Genomic DNA, 15,432 nt, shown 5'->3' on the forward strand with positions numbered 1-15,432 from the left:
CTCTGTACTGTCTCTAATTTCTCGAATTTTCTCCTCTTGGTCATTACGCGATATGTATGTGAGAGGAAGTAGCATATTATTCGACCCTTCCCGGAAAGTACTGTCTCGAATTTTCAATAGTAAACCTCTCCTTGATGCACAATGCTGGTATTGTAACGTCTGCTAATTGAGTTTATTGAGCTCTCGCGCTGCCTAAACGATCCTGTGACGAAACGCGTCCTTCTTTGTTGTATCTTCCCTACTTCTTCTATCAGTCATACCCGGTAAGAACCCCATACTAATGAACAGTATTCAAGAATCGGTCCAACAAACGCCTTGTAAGCCACTTCTTTCTGTGCCGAGTTACATTTCCTTAAGATTCTACCCATGAATCTCAGTCTGGCATCTACTTTTCTTACTATATGTTTTATATGGTCATTCCTTTTAGGGTCACTCTGGATATTTTGCGGCAAATACTGTTCCCAGCAGTTTCTCATCAATAGTGCAGTTTCAGAGTAGCGGATTTTTTTCCTGTATATGCTCGATATGCTACATTTATTTACGTTCAGGGTCAACTACCAGAACCTGCACCATTCATTTCTCCTCTGCAGGTCATTCTGCTAATCGATACTGTCTTCCGGCGTTCTGCTCTGTTATAAGCAACCGCACCTTTTGCGAACCGTCTTAAAGAGCATCTGACCCCTTCTACTACATCTTTCATATACAAAGGGCGTTCAAAAAGTTTTGCACAGTCGTCTCTAATTTCTTTATTTTTGCGGGAGGAGACTGAAATTTTTTGTCAACATACTTGGAACGTTTAGCTATACATTGAGCCTACTCTATGTAGCCTCAATCAGCTGTGACGCATCTGGACCAACGTTCTTTCCATGATGTAAACGCACTTTTGTAAAATTCTAGGGATTGACACGGGAAATAAGGTATTTCTCACTTTCAAATGTTTTACCGTTCAGGTGGGCCTTTAGACGACCGAAGAGGTAAAACTGAGACGGAGCCAAGTCCGGACCATAGGGAGGATGAGAAACAATTTTCCAACCCATTTTCATGATTTTCTCTTGCGTCATAAGGGCTATATGGGGTTTGGCATTGTCATGGTGAAGTCTGATGAGCTGACCCTGAAGATGTTGTCTGTGGGTCTTGATGGCACGTCGCAGCTTGTCCAATGACAGAGTCGTCACACACCTGTCATTTTAGATGATTTGGTCTGCTTATTCAATCACTGACTGCCGTCGATGGTCTACTGCATCGTGGACTGTGCAGTAGAGAGAAATCACCTTCTTTAAACCTCTGCAACCACCGCTGGATACTGCTGCGATCCACTGTGTCCTCTCCATAAACAGGGAGCAACTCACTGTGAATCGATGTGGCAGATTCATCGCCGGTCTTGAAGAGGAACTCCATCACCGACTGTTGTCGCAACCTGTCATCTACTTCATGGTACATTATGGTTCACTTGTAAATAAAAGATAATACACTTATATACCAGTTTATAGCTAAATGTTCCAAGTACATTCACAAAAAATTTCATTCTTCTCCTGCAAAAAAAAAAAAAAAAAAAAAAATTACAGATGACTGTGCAAAACCTTTTTAACGCCCTTTGTACACTGTAAAGAGTAACGGTCCTATCACATTTCCTTGGGGTAATCCAGAAATTACCTTTACATCTGTCGATTTTGTTCCTTGAATCCAATGGCAATTCGGCACTGACACTCGATAAACTCGTTTTTTTTTTTATTAAAGGGCAGTGCGGGATGGTGTGTGTAATGCTTTCCTGAAGTCAACGAACACTTCATCAACCTGAACGCCATTTTCTTCAGCTCTAGGGATCTCATGGAGGAGCAGAGAGGACTGAGTTTCGCAAGATTTCTGTTTCGAAGTCCAAGTCGATTTTTTTCTCAAAAAACATCGTAATTCTTGAGCATAAAGCATGTTCCACAATTCTACAACAGACTGACGTCCGTCTTACGGCCCTTCCTGAAAACGGGAATGACGTGCGCTTTTTTCCAGACGCTACGTTCACTTCATTGTTCCAGCGATCTACAATAAATTTCTGCTAGATGGGGAGCAAGTTTTTTCTCATAGTCTTTGTAAAATCTTATAGGTATCTCATCTGGTCCTGATGTCTTTCCACTGCTAAGTGACTGTAGTTGATTTCCTCTACTGCGTTTGTTTATCTCAATATCTGCCGAAGACTTCCAGCATAATGAATCACCGTCATTCAGCCAACGGCCTTGGCAAAGGCGACGGAGAAGCGAACAGAGGTTCAGGGCACAATACTGTCCTTGGGGTGAGAAACTGTTCCTAAAGGCTGAAGAATCATCATTTGTCAAGCACATGAGGATACACAATGTGCATCCACCGGAATGTGGCCTAGAACTGAAAAAGTACCACGCTGCTCTCTCCACTGGCAAAAGATTTCGGGCTACTCCTTCAGCCTAATATCCGGCATAGGACAGCCAAGGGGAAAGTGATATTGAGGAAAAGGTTAAATAACCTACAAAACTATAACGTTCTACGAGTAGTAGCGTCGAATGTCAGAAGTTTGAACGTGGTAGAGAAGCTAGAAAATCAGAAAAGGGAAATGCTAAGGCGGAATCTGGATATAGTGTATCAGTGAAGTGAGATGGAAAGAAGACAAAGTAATTATCGAGGTGGAAATCTAATTGAATGACAGTTTAAACAGACGCAGCAGTTGCAGTGGAGACAGTAGAAAGGAAGCGATGGAAGCATAAAACTAAAATTGATAACTGTTTCAAATGGACAGCAACAGCACATATCTCTCAGAAATGAAGTTATGCGGAAGTGTAATAAGACTAAAGAAGAATGAATTTAAGTAAGTCGTGAGATAGGTAAAAGATAGAGTATGATTTATTCTTCAAGCTTCATTGCGATACGTTTATGAAACTGTGTCAAGATATCATTCCTGCATACAGCGGAGTGTTCCCCACGGGAGATGACATGGGCAACGAACACGTTTCCACCTACGTAACGCTTAATAGAAGCTAACGTGCCCGTCTTCGTCGTAACATTTATAGTTGCTGTAACAGAATGTCAGGAGTCGTCAGTGATGAGGACATTGCTGTAGCGAGTCCGACCAATCCGTCTGTCTTGTACTACGTTACAAAAGCTCTCTTCTGCGATGCTACAACGGTATTAAACGCGCCTTTGTTCTCACGACCGCTGCCGCGTAGGCGGGTGTAGGTCAATGGCATGTACTGTACCGTACTGTACTTGGACTGCACGCCCATGGTTTTTGCAGCGCCTGTTGCTGTTGCCTTCAGCGCCCACGCAAATGTATCTGCTGCCACTGATCGATGTTCGCTTCGGTCTGTTTGCACTGCTTGTCCCTGACGCACTTCGCTTCAGCTTCCGCCTGCAGAGTCTCGAAATAGGTACCGACTCCTGATGCAGAGAAAAGTATCTCTGAACAGTTTTCGAAATAGGAACAACACTCAAAATCCTTCAAAATAAAAGTCTGAGCGAGTTTAATGATGTTTCTAGTAAAGCAATAAAAAGTTGTAATCATGCAGCACGTATGATCTTGAGGGCACGTTTATCTCACAATTAACGAGACTTATTCTCGCAGACATGGAGTTTAACAGATAAAAGGAACAAGTAAGATTTATATTAAGATATACTGAAAGTCGAGAACTTAGTAACAGCAGTCTTCTATACTGCTTTCCTGAAGAATATACAGGGTGAGTCACTAACTATTTGCCACATAGAATAACTCCGAAAGTATGATAGTAGCTGAAATGTTTGCGGGGCAAAAGTTGCATGGGACAATGGGGGCCATAATATGACGTTGGTTTCTTGTTACTAGGTGGGGTCGCGTCAGAGATATGAAGTCGGCCGAAGTGGCCGTGCGGTTAAAGGCGCTGCAGTCTGGAACCGCAAGACCGCTACGGTCGCAGGTTCGAATCCTGCCGCGGGCATGGATGTTTGTGATGTCCTTAGGTTAGTTAGGTTTAACTAGTTCTAAGTTCTAGGGGACTAATGACCTCAGCAGTTGAGTCCCATAGTGCTCAGAGCCATTTGAACCATCAGGGGATGGGATGCTATAGTTTGGCTGCTATAGTTTGGTACTTATTTTCTGATAGCGGCTATCGAGACGAATCCAGTGATGTGTAATAGTAAGGTCTTTGAAGGTCAACAAAGATCAAAAAGGTGGCATGAGCGTCCATTTACAGAAGATGTTTGAAATGATAACCACTGGTATCAATGCAGTGCTGCAATCTTCTTATCATGGATTGAGTGGTATGCCTTGTCACTTCGGGACTTACCGAAGCACATGCTCTGACAATTCTCTCTCGTATATTACGCAAACAGTAAATACTCGCCGAATACGGCATATCCATCTAACGTGCCATTGACATGTAAACACCATTCGACGCAATAGAATACGGTAAAACTAATATAGTCGGACAAAGCGAATGTGAATGATGTTTTCCTTCGAAGAGCAAGGCGTTATGCTTCTCATTTACAGAGAATGCCAACGCAATTCAGTGAGAGCTAGAGACTTATAAGCTAAAAGATGTTCTCAATGTACTCAACCTACACGTCGTACATGTGTATGACAAACTGAGAACAACTGGGTCTTTAGCACATCGGAAACATGTCCGGCAAAGGAAAGTTACTAACGGGGAAACGGAAATTGTTACTCTCTGTACTTCGAGATCCATCTGTTAGTTCACGTGAAATTGCAACGGAATCTGGCATCAGCCAGAGTAGTTTTGGTGGTGTTCTTCGTCGCCATAAAAATCATCCTTACCCTATCAGTCTCCACCAAGAATTAACTCGTACGGATTGTATGCATCGCATTGAATTCTGCCTATGGGCTCAACTTCATATTCAGAGCGATGACACATTTATTAATTTGATTTTATTTACTGACGCGGCTAGATTCACGAACGATGGAAATGTTAATTTGCAAAACATGCATTATTGGGCAACTAAAAATCCATGTTGGCTACAGCAAGTTGCACACCAAGCTGTGGGATTCTGGAGAACAGAATTATAAGCCCCTATTTCATGGAAGGAAATCTAATGGTAGGAAGTACACCACATTCCTGCAAGAAACATTAGGTCTACTATTGGAAGAAATACCTTTAGGAACAAGGAACAGAATGTGGTATCAACACGATGGGAGTCAGGCACATTTCTGGTGATGGCCAGAAATGGGTTGCAGAAACAATCCCCAAATTGTTGGATTGGATGCGGAGGACACATGTCGTGGCCGGCTCGTTCGCCAGACTTGACGCCTCTGGATTTTTTCTAGTGTCTTTTCGTAAGCGACACTGTTTATAAAGACATTCCGACTACACGCGAAGATATGCGAGAGAGAATTGTCACAATTGTGCTTCGATAAGTGTCGAAGTGGTGAGGAATACGACTCAGTCCATGACAAGAAGATTGACACCAATGGTCATCACTTCCAACAACTTCTGTAAATGGACGTTCATGCCACCTTTGTGACCTTCGCTGACCTTCAAAGACCTTACTGTTGAGAGAGGACAAATTACTCTGTCACCTATTTTTCGCATACTCAAAATTATTAACGATTTCGTTACAACCTGACACACCTTAAGCGAGACTCTAGAAAGTTAATGGCCTGAGCAGATGATGATGCAGCCTGGTAGGGCGCTAAAAGCATCAGGTATTTTTATGATTCTTAGCTTGTAGAAACGGCTTGTTGGGAGTGGAAAGCAATTGGTGGTGAGCCCATCCCTTAATAAATCTTCCTGGACAGGCCCACAGCCATACAGGGCAGACAGAGCAGCCCTTCATCGAGACAGGTCTCCAGCAGAACAATGCCATGATACCTGCCACAGTGCCAGTGGAAGCCTGGGTTGTGGGAATGGCCTGAAGGAACGTATCTACACTGTGAATCGTAAACTGGGCATTATGTGCAGAGCCACATGTAGAAAAACTTCACCTGTTGTCGTGTTTGCCGATAATGCAAGTAGGCCAGTGAACCACTTCCCTGGGCGCTTCTGTTGTATAATAACACTCTGGCATCTGAGAAACGTTTAGAGACAGAATCTTTATTACACCTCATAGCTAGGACTAACAAGCTCCAAGGCACGGGCGATTTAGATAAAGATCTTTGACATTGTATCTGTTTGCTTGTTGCCGTGGGAAGAGCCACGACTTCAGAAGAAAATCATCTTCCCACTCTGCGAAAACTTAAAGAAAGCCAGTAATTGGCGGTTCTGGATAAGTGTGAAGCACTCGGGTGATGAACTTTGGTCTGGTAAGTACTTCTGGTTGAAGCTCTGGCATGTGTGGCTGGTTGAAGCTCTGGCATGTGTGGCTGGTACTTGGGGCCTGTTCTGAGACTGACTTCACTTGCGAGTAGTTTAGACTGGGGAACCTGTGGTGAGGTTCTTACTGCACGGACAGTGTGACTTCAAACGTCTTGGGACTCTTTGCCGAGGGCACACTTATTCTTTTCTTTTTTTTTTTTCGTTTACCAGTCTTGACGTTTGGTATCCTTCTGCACTCTGTCATATAAGTGAGCCAAATTCCTCCTTGGTACGACCAGCGAATGGGTGTGTCACACACTGATATCTAACGTGATTTCAGGGCTCTGCTAAAGAGTAAATTGCGATGTTTGCCTGATCGCTAGACTGTGAGATTTTTGCATTTCTTTCGTGGCCACGGTCGGTTCACAGGTGCCGCCTCCACGTCTCACCTCCGCCGCACACATGTCGCCAACCGCAAGTTACATCGCCGCACGAAGCAAACAGGATAACGTGCTGCCCCTGTGGCATTGTCAGGGCGTACATATCTCAATCGCCACTTGCTCTCAGCTGCGCCTATGTAGAGGAACTTCAGTAGATTTGATCAATCAAAATCTGCTCAGCGTTAGATCAATTCAGATTGCGTTATCCACATATTTAGGGGCAGAGTACTTGACTGACTCCACTAGTTAAACTGTCTCTGCCACCCAGGATTCTTATCCAGTGTGGTTTTAAATCACCTGTTACTTGTTTACTGTAGTCTATAAGTTGTTCAGCATAATTTATGACTGTTTTTGAAAAGTAAATGCTTTGTTAGTACACTAAATTTTGCCTACATTCTCAATCATTTGTATGGTCCCACCGTGGCTGCCTTTCACTCTTACACATATTGGATTCGTATCGATAGCCGCTATCACAAAATAAGTACCAAATTATAACATCCCATTTAAAAAACAAAGTTGACCTTCACATCTCTGACGCGACCCTACCTAGCAACAAAAAATGAACGTCGTGTTTTGGCCCACGTTGTCACTTGCAACATTTTTCCCGCAAACTTTTCACCAACTGTTATACTTTCGGAGTTATTGGCTCTGAGCACTATGGAACTTAATTTCTGACGTCATCAATCCCCTAGAACTTAGAAAATGGTTCAAATGGCTCTGAGCACTATGGGACTCAACTGCTGAGGTCATTAGTCCCCTAGAACTTAGAACTAGTTAAACCTAACTAACCTAAGGACATCATAAACATCCATGCCCGAGGCAGGATTCGAACCTGCGACCGTTGCGGTCTCGCGGTTCCAGACTGTAGCGCCTAGAACCGCTCGGCCACTCCGGCCGGCTCAGGGTTATTCTTGGTGGCAATAGTTAGTGACTCACCCTGTATACGCCAGTTCCTTCGTTGCCAATAGATAACATTAGCATAGTGAACAACTCATTATAGAGAGAAGAATCAAGCAAGGAGTGTTCCACATAGCCTGATTTCGACGGTCCGACAAAGGTTTTCAAATTCTAAAATTTGATAAACGAAGAAGTAATTCGTGTCAATGAATCATAGTGTAAATCGCCGTAATTCTCTCAGTACTTCTAAAGGTGCCTCCACTACTAATATAACAAGAAGCAGCCGACAAACTTGGCATTAGCCGGGATATTTATTTTTCCAGATTTCTATTAGGAACGGAAGCAAAAAATGACCTGTGTTTGTAGTGAAGTACCGAAAAAATTTCAGTTCCATGTATTCGTGAAAACACCTTTGAAATTATAAAACAGTCAGACAAAGAAATACGCATAATGTATAAATGTTCAAGTACATCTGCTTCGTGTGTCTACAACGTGTTTTCGTAAACATCTGTATGGCAACGCCTCTTCATAGCTCTATAGGCTGCTATTGTTTCCGCCTACAGCCGTACCCACTCTGCGGGTGAAAGCTTCAAAAGTCCTGCCACGTGTCAGGAATTTCGTTAAGCTGACTCGACTGTAGGAATGTCTTAGTAGTAAAGAATAAATGTGTTAAAATTTCATGCTTGATGATGCATTTTTTCACGCATCTAGGCGTTTACGTCCCCAAATCTCTTGAACCATGTATCGTACATGATGTATTTGTGCAGGTACATTCAGCGGCATATGACCATACTGTCTGCGAAATACGTTGCGAACAGAGTTAGCAGCAAAGAAGTAATACATTTAAACGTTATACATGCTGCGGCAGTTTTTCATGCATCTCACTTTTTACGACATCCTATCTCCTGAAATACGATAGGTAGGTGGTTCTCACCCAGACACCGATCACCGATTGTTGACCGGTAGGAGTATGTTTACCAAGGTTGGTTGAAATCGATCCAGTGATTGAGGAGGGGTGTGAACACACACACACACACACACACACACACACACACACACACACACACACACACAGATTTATATATACATACATATATACCGATTTCTATAATATGTATGTATTTAGCTGGCAGTTTTACAAGTTATTAGCAAGAAAACTAATGTGTTTCTGCAATGAAAAGTTCGCTCAACAATTCCACCAGGCAATAATTAGTGGACAAGTAGTAAATTATTTGAAACTTCACTGCAGATTAAAACTGTGTGCCGGACCGAGACTAACTCGGGCACACAGTTTTAATCTGCCAGGAAGTTTCATATCAGCGCACACTCTGTTGCAGAGTGAAAATTTCGTTCAGTAAATTACTTTTTTATCTCAGGTCTTCTGACTGGTTAGATACGGCTCACCACGAATTCCTCTCTTGTGGAAACCTTTTCACCTCAGAATAGCACTTGCGACCTACGTCCTCAATTATTTGTTGGATGTGTGCCAGTCTCTGTCTTCCTCTAAGGCTTTTAGCCTCTACAGCTCCCTCTAGTACAACGAAAGAAATGCTGTGATGTCTTGTCTCACGTCCAATCATTCTTCCCCTTCTTCTTCTTCTTCTTCTTCTGCTTCTTCTGGATTTTTTCCGATTGTTCCTTTCCTCACCGATTCAGCGGAAAACTTCCTCCTTCCTAACCTCGTCTATCCACCTAATTCTTAACGTTCCTTACTTATAACACGTCTTCAGTTCTTCGATTCTCTTCTGTTCCGATTATCTCATAGTCTACTATTCGCCAATATAATATGCTGTGCTAGAAACGTACATTCTCAGAAATTTTTTGCTCAAATTAACACCTATGTTTTTAGACTTCTTTAGGCCAGGAGTGCAGGCCTGCGTGACGCCAACATTGTTTCAATGAAGAAGTTTCCCTGGCAATCTCTTACACATCCTCCATAAAGTCCGACCCCTCCCCATACGACCTGGCTACAGTCGCTGTTTCGTGGGCAACCGCAAACTTTGTTCCGTGAAGGCACTGACCCTCTTTAGTCACAGTGAGATAAGTGTATTAACAGTTACGCCGATGACTTTTGAAATAATAAATCGCTTAGTTACTTTTTTCGACCAGCATGTTGTCCACTGCTATGGGCGTTTCTTCTCTCCAACAATTCCATGTAAAAATATCTACAACAGACTCATTCTGCTTTAATGCCTCAATGGATGCTGCTTGCCATGAATGGGCCAATATTTTTCTTCCACACTGCTTACAATTCAGAAGTTTCTGTCTTCAATGTTATGCTGGGCGGAACGTCAGATTGACCCCTAGACCACTCGTCTTACACTAATTATTGCTGGTCATTGAAATACTTTGACGGCGGCAAACAAAGAACGTCAAATACATACATACTCTGGAAACACATACTCTACAAGCTACCTTGTACGGTACTATTGCTAGTTATTCCGATTTCTGTTCCATCATCAAATCGAAAATGGGAAAAACGGTTGTCTATTCTCCCGTATGAAGCTTTGTTTCCTTTTACCTTGACTTCGTAGCCATTAGGCGAAATTTTTGTTTGTGAAACTACACTCCTGGAAATTGAAATAAGAACACCGTGAATTCATTGTCCCAGGAAGGGGAAACTTTATTGACACATTCCTGGGGTCAGATACATCACGTGATCACACTGACAGAACCACAGGCACATAGACACAGGCAACAGAGCATGCACAATGTCGGCACTAGTACAGTGTATATCCACCTTTCGCAGCAATGCAGGCTGCTATTCTCCCATGGAGACGATCGTACAGATGCTGGATGTAGTCCTGTGGAACGGCTTGCCATGCCATTTCCACCTGGCGCCTCAGTTGGACCAGCGTTCGTGCTGGACGTGCAGACCGCGTGAGACGACGCTTCATCCAGTCCCAAACATGCTCAATGGGGGACAGATCCGGAGATCTTGCTGGCCAGGGTAGTTGACTTACACCTTCTAGAGCACGTTGGGTGGCACGGGATACATGCGGACGTGCATTGTCCTGTTGGAACAGCAAGTTCCCTTGCCGGTCTAGGAATGGTAGGACGATGGGTTCGATGACGGTTTGGATGTACCGTGCACTATTCAGTGTCCCCTCGACGATCACCAGTGGTGTACGGACAGTGTAGGAGATCGCTCCCCACACCATGATGCCGGGTGTTGGCCCTGTGTGCCTCGGTCGTATGCAGTCCTGATTGTGGCGCTCACCTGCACGGCGCCAAACACGCATACGACCATCATTGGCACCAAGGCAGAAGCGACTCTCATCGCTGAAGACGACACGTCTCCATTCGTCCCTCCTTTCACGCCTGTCGCGACACCACTGGAGGCGGGCTGCACGATGTTGGGGCGTGAGCGGAAGACGGCCTAACGGTGTGCGGGACCGTAGCCCAGCTTCATGGAGACGGTTGCGAATGGTCCTCGCCGATACCCCAGGAGCAACAGTGTCCCTAATTTGCTGGGAAGTGGCGGTGCGGTCCCCTACGGCACTGAGTAGGATCCTACGGTCTTGGCGTGCATCCGTGCGTCGCTGCGGTCCGGTCCCAGGTCGACGGGCACGTGCACCTTCCGCCGACCACTGGCGACAACATCGATGTACTGTGGAGACCTCACGCCCCACGTGTTGAGCAATTCGGCGGTACGTCCACCCGGCCTCCCGCATGCCCACTATACGCCCTCGCTCAAAGTCCGTCAACTGCACATACGGTTCACGTCCACGCTGTCGCGGCATGCTACCAGTGTTAAAGACTGCGATGGAGCTCCGTATGCCACGGCAAACTGGCTGACACTGACGGCGGCGGTGCACAAATGCTGCGCAGCTAGCGCCATTCGACGGCCAACACCGCGGTTCTTGGTGTGTCCGCTGTGCCGTGCGTGTGGTCATTGCTTGTACAGCCCTCTCGCAGTGTCCGGAGCAAGTATGGTGGGTCTGACACAGCGGTGTCAACGTGTTCTTTTTTCCATTTCCAGGAGTGTATGATCATTTGGCATTCAGTTACAAACGCCTGTTCTCTAAACTCTCTCAACAGTGTATCACAAAAACAACGCGTCCCTCCATCTTCAGATACCCATTTGCATTCACAAAGCACTTCCATAATAGTCTTGCGTTGATCGTACTTACTTATAACAAATCTAGATAGTCACCTCTGAATTATATCGATGTCTTCCTTTCATCCGACCTGATTCGAGCATGAAAAACTCTAGTGGTACTTAACAATGAGTCGCACAAATGTAACGTACATGGTCTGCATTACAGATAAGTTATACCTTCCTACAGTTCTCCCAATAACCGAAGTCGAGCATTCGTTTGCAGTAGAATCTACAGTAAGTGCCCATTTCACTTCACATCACTTTGTAATGTTACGCCTGGATATATAATTGACGTGACTGCATCAATCAGCTCACCATTAATACTGTAACACCCCACCTGTTGCTTGTCTGGATTTTGCATATGTTCGCCTCTGTCAAACCACTTACAGGGAAATAGGGAGTGGAAATGTACGCAAGAATGGATAACGTTAGATTTAAATGTCTCCCTGTCACCCCTAATTAATCTACGGTGGTAGTGTTGACGATAAATAACACCTATTTTTAATTCCAAACATGAACCATAACGAACACTTAGAGGGTTCAATGAGATCAGTCAATTACAAATAAATGAAATAAAGTAAAGGGTTGAATTCAGTATCGAATTAGTGAAAGTAAAAGCTCTACTGAATCAATAGATTTATTATCAACTTCAGACCAATTCTGAATAAAAACACAAATGTACCATATACAAATTACCATCCTAGCTGGGATTGACAGCGAACTGTGTCAAAATCGGTACAAAACGCGATCTCTTATAAATTGGCTGACCGACTGGCATTGTCACAAAACGAAAAATAAGAAGAAAGTATCGTGAAACCTCAGTTGAAATAGCAATAGCACGTCATCCAGCTATTTAACGCTACTCCTAACACAGGCCGAAGCGGGAGAGATTTCACCGTACTACCGCTGTTGTGGCCGCGGTCTCCGGCGCGGCCGTGGAATCCGGGTGTGGCGCTTCAGAAATTACACTCCTACAATACTTGGACAACAGACTGCTGTCTGTAAACTTCTCAAATCGCGACAATCCTCCCATCAGAAAAGAGCTGACACGGCTCACGGTCTTTCAGAATGGAAGCCCAAGATGGAAGACCACGACAGAGAGTTGAGCAAGATCGCTCTTCCTCTGTTTTTCCCACTAAAACTTTACCGAGCGAATCACATCCGTAGAAACGCTCAAAATACCTATGTTCCCAGTGCCGACCAATGTACGGCCTGGGAATCGAACTATTTTCCACAATTCTTCCCTTTATACCAAATTTCGCAAGTAAACTCCGCCCAAGCCACCTGCGAAGATCCACAGCTGCAGGCAACAACAATTTTTCCCGAATTTTTACTTCCTAAGGGACTCCTGGTCTGCCCCACTTCAATAACTCAAAGACGTAAAATTAGTGGAACGTAGGCGAGAGCACGCCCAGCAAGCCACTGCTCTGTTTTGTAAACACTTTAGGTTACACAACTGGAGACGTGCTGTCAGTCCACTGTCCCCAGTGCCTCGTATATAATGCATTGACACAAACGCTGATGATTACAAAATCCCGTAATTCTCTCTGTATTACATAGCCAGAGTGCCGATGCGTTTTCACAGACATTTCATACACTGTAATCGAGAGTATGAAACTACAAGGAACAACTAAGTATCTGCAAAGCTATTGCGCCGCTGCCAGTCGTTTTAATTGACCTAAAGTGCTCGCAAAGTGATTACAGTCATGTTAAATGGACTCATGTAAGGGGAAAGCCCGGTGCCACCTTACAATACTGCTAGGTTGATGCGTAAGTTAGCATCGTTTTTGTTTTGCATGTTGGAGTTTGCCGTCCCTGTGGCTTTATTTATCGACTGTCGTTGTTTTATTTGCAATTCACTGTTGCCATCTGAATTTAGTTATGATCAGTTTGTCATTTGGAGATAGGGAGTGGGGCTATGGACGCTAGAAGATGGAGAAATCTCAACGTTTTCGACATATTCTTTTGCTTCGTTTCAGTAGATGGGTGAATGCAGTGGAGGCTGCCAGAAACGCTTGCACCGTGTGTGGTAAAAGTGCCATTGGACAGAGTGCGGCAAGAAAATGTTTTTTGTCGTTTGAAGGAGGATCGTTTTGACATTAGTGACTCTCCACGTTCAGGAAGGCCTTCGGCGTTTCATAAAGATTGTTGAAACGCATTAATCTGCAATGATTCATGTCAGTGTACTCTATAACTGGCAAATGTGATGAACTGTGATCATTCCACCATAGTGAAACATTTGCTTGCAACGGATGTAATAGTGGTCTAAGCCAAAATCAGAAAGATAAGCAGATAGCCATATGTGCATGTCTGCTTGTTCGTTATCAATTGGCTCGTGAAAAACACCCACTATTTCTGTCCTGTATCGTTACTGGTGACGAGGAATGGTGCCTTTATGCTGATCTAAGGAAAAGGAAGGAATTGCTGAACCCTACAAAATCTCGGAGCAAAGACCTGCGTGCGTCCACAAAAGATAATGTTATTCACGTGATGGAATAGCGACGGTGAGTTGTACCACTGTTTAGTTCCCCGAGGTGAAATTACAACTGCTGAAAAAGTTTGTTGTCAGAAACTGAGACGTCTTGCAGACGCAGTCCAGGAACAATGACCATGAAGACTGTGTGTAATTATGTTGCTCCACCATAACGCCCGCCCGCATTCTGGTCGACTGGCAAAAAACGCTATACGGGAGTTGGATTGGGAAGTCATTTTGCACCAGTTTTATTCACCTGATCTTGCACTCTCATAGTTTCACATTTTCCGCTCTCTACGGAAAAACCTTCATAGTTTTCCCATCCGGAAGAAAATGCGCTCCGGACGTGACTCAACGAGTTCTTCGCCTCAAACCACGTGATTTCTACAGTTGCGTAATCGAAAAGTTACCCATTGTTGGCAGATTGTTGTCAATAGTGAAGGGGAATATATTATTGATGACTAAAATCTCCGTTGTGTGTATCTATTGTGTTTATTAAATTTACGGAAAAACGTACGAACTTAAGCACCAACTCAATATATTCGAAATTACAGCATAATTTTTCCTCCTTATCCGCATGAAATTACGCTTTTTCACATCTAGAGCATGCTACCATTCATCACACCAAATAGAAATTCTACGCAAGTCATCTTGTATCCTCCAGCACTCACAAAAGAACGACATTTTCATCAGCAACGAGTCACACATTGCTGCCCGCCCTACCCGTCAGGTCATTAATAGAGAACAATAGAGTCCCTATCACACTTTCCTGGGGCAATCCATGCTATACCCCCATATTCGACGAACACTCACCGTCCAGGACGATTTATTGCGCTCTATTACTTAAGAAGGCTTTTGCCACCCAAATATCTGGGCATTTATTCCGTATGCTCCAACCTTTGTTAATTGCGTTGTGGCACTCTGTCAAACGCTTTGTGGAAACTCAGGAATATGGAATCTGCGTGTTGCCCTTCATCCATGGTTCGCAGGATACCGTGCCAGAAAATGACAACCTGATTCATAATTGTCCCTTTCACGACATAAAAACAAAACACCATAATTTTCCTTTACATTTTCCACTGGCTTTCCATTAACAGCTGCAAGCATTAATTTCAGTACTGTTCAGGCTTTGTCAAGGCATAAGTAATGTGTTGGTTTTAATGGAACGGAACAGTAAAATTTAATTTCAGGCCTATACAATAGCTGTGTTACAACACTCTTGTTGTCGACCTTCAGGTGATAGTTTTCAATTCTGAAGACATACTAGAGCGAATTCTG

This window comes from Schistocerca piceifrons, chromosome 6 (assembly GCF_021461385.2).
Source record: "Schistocerca piceifrons isolate TAMUIC-IGC-003096 chromosome 6, iqSchPice1.1, whole genome shotgun sequence".
NCBI lineage: Eukaryota > Metazoa > Arthropoda > Insecta > Orthoptera > Acrididae > Schistocerca > Schistocerca piceifrons.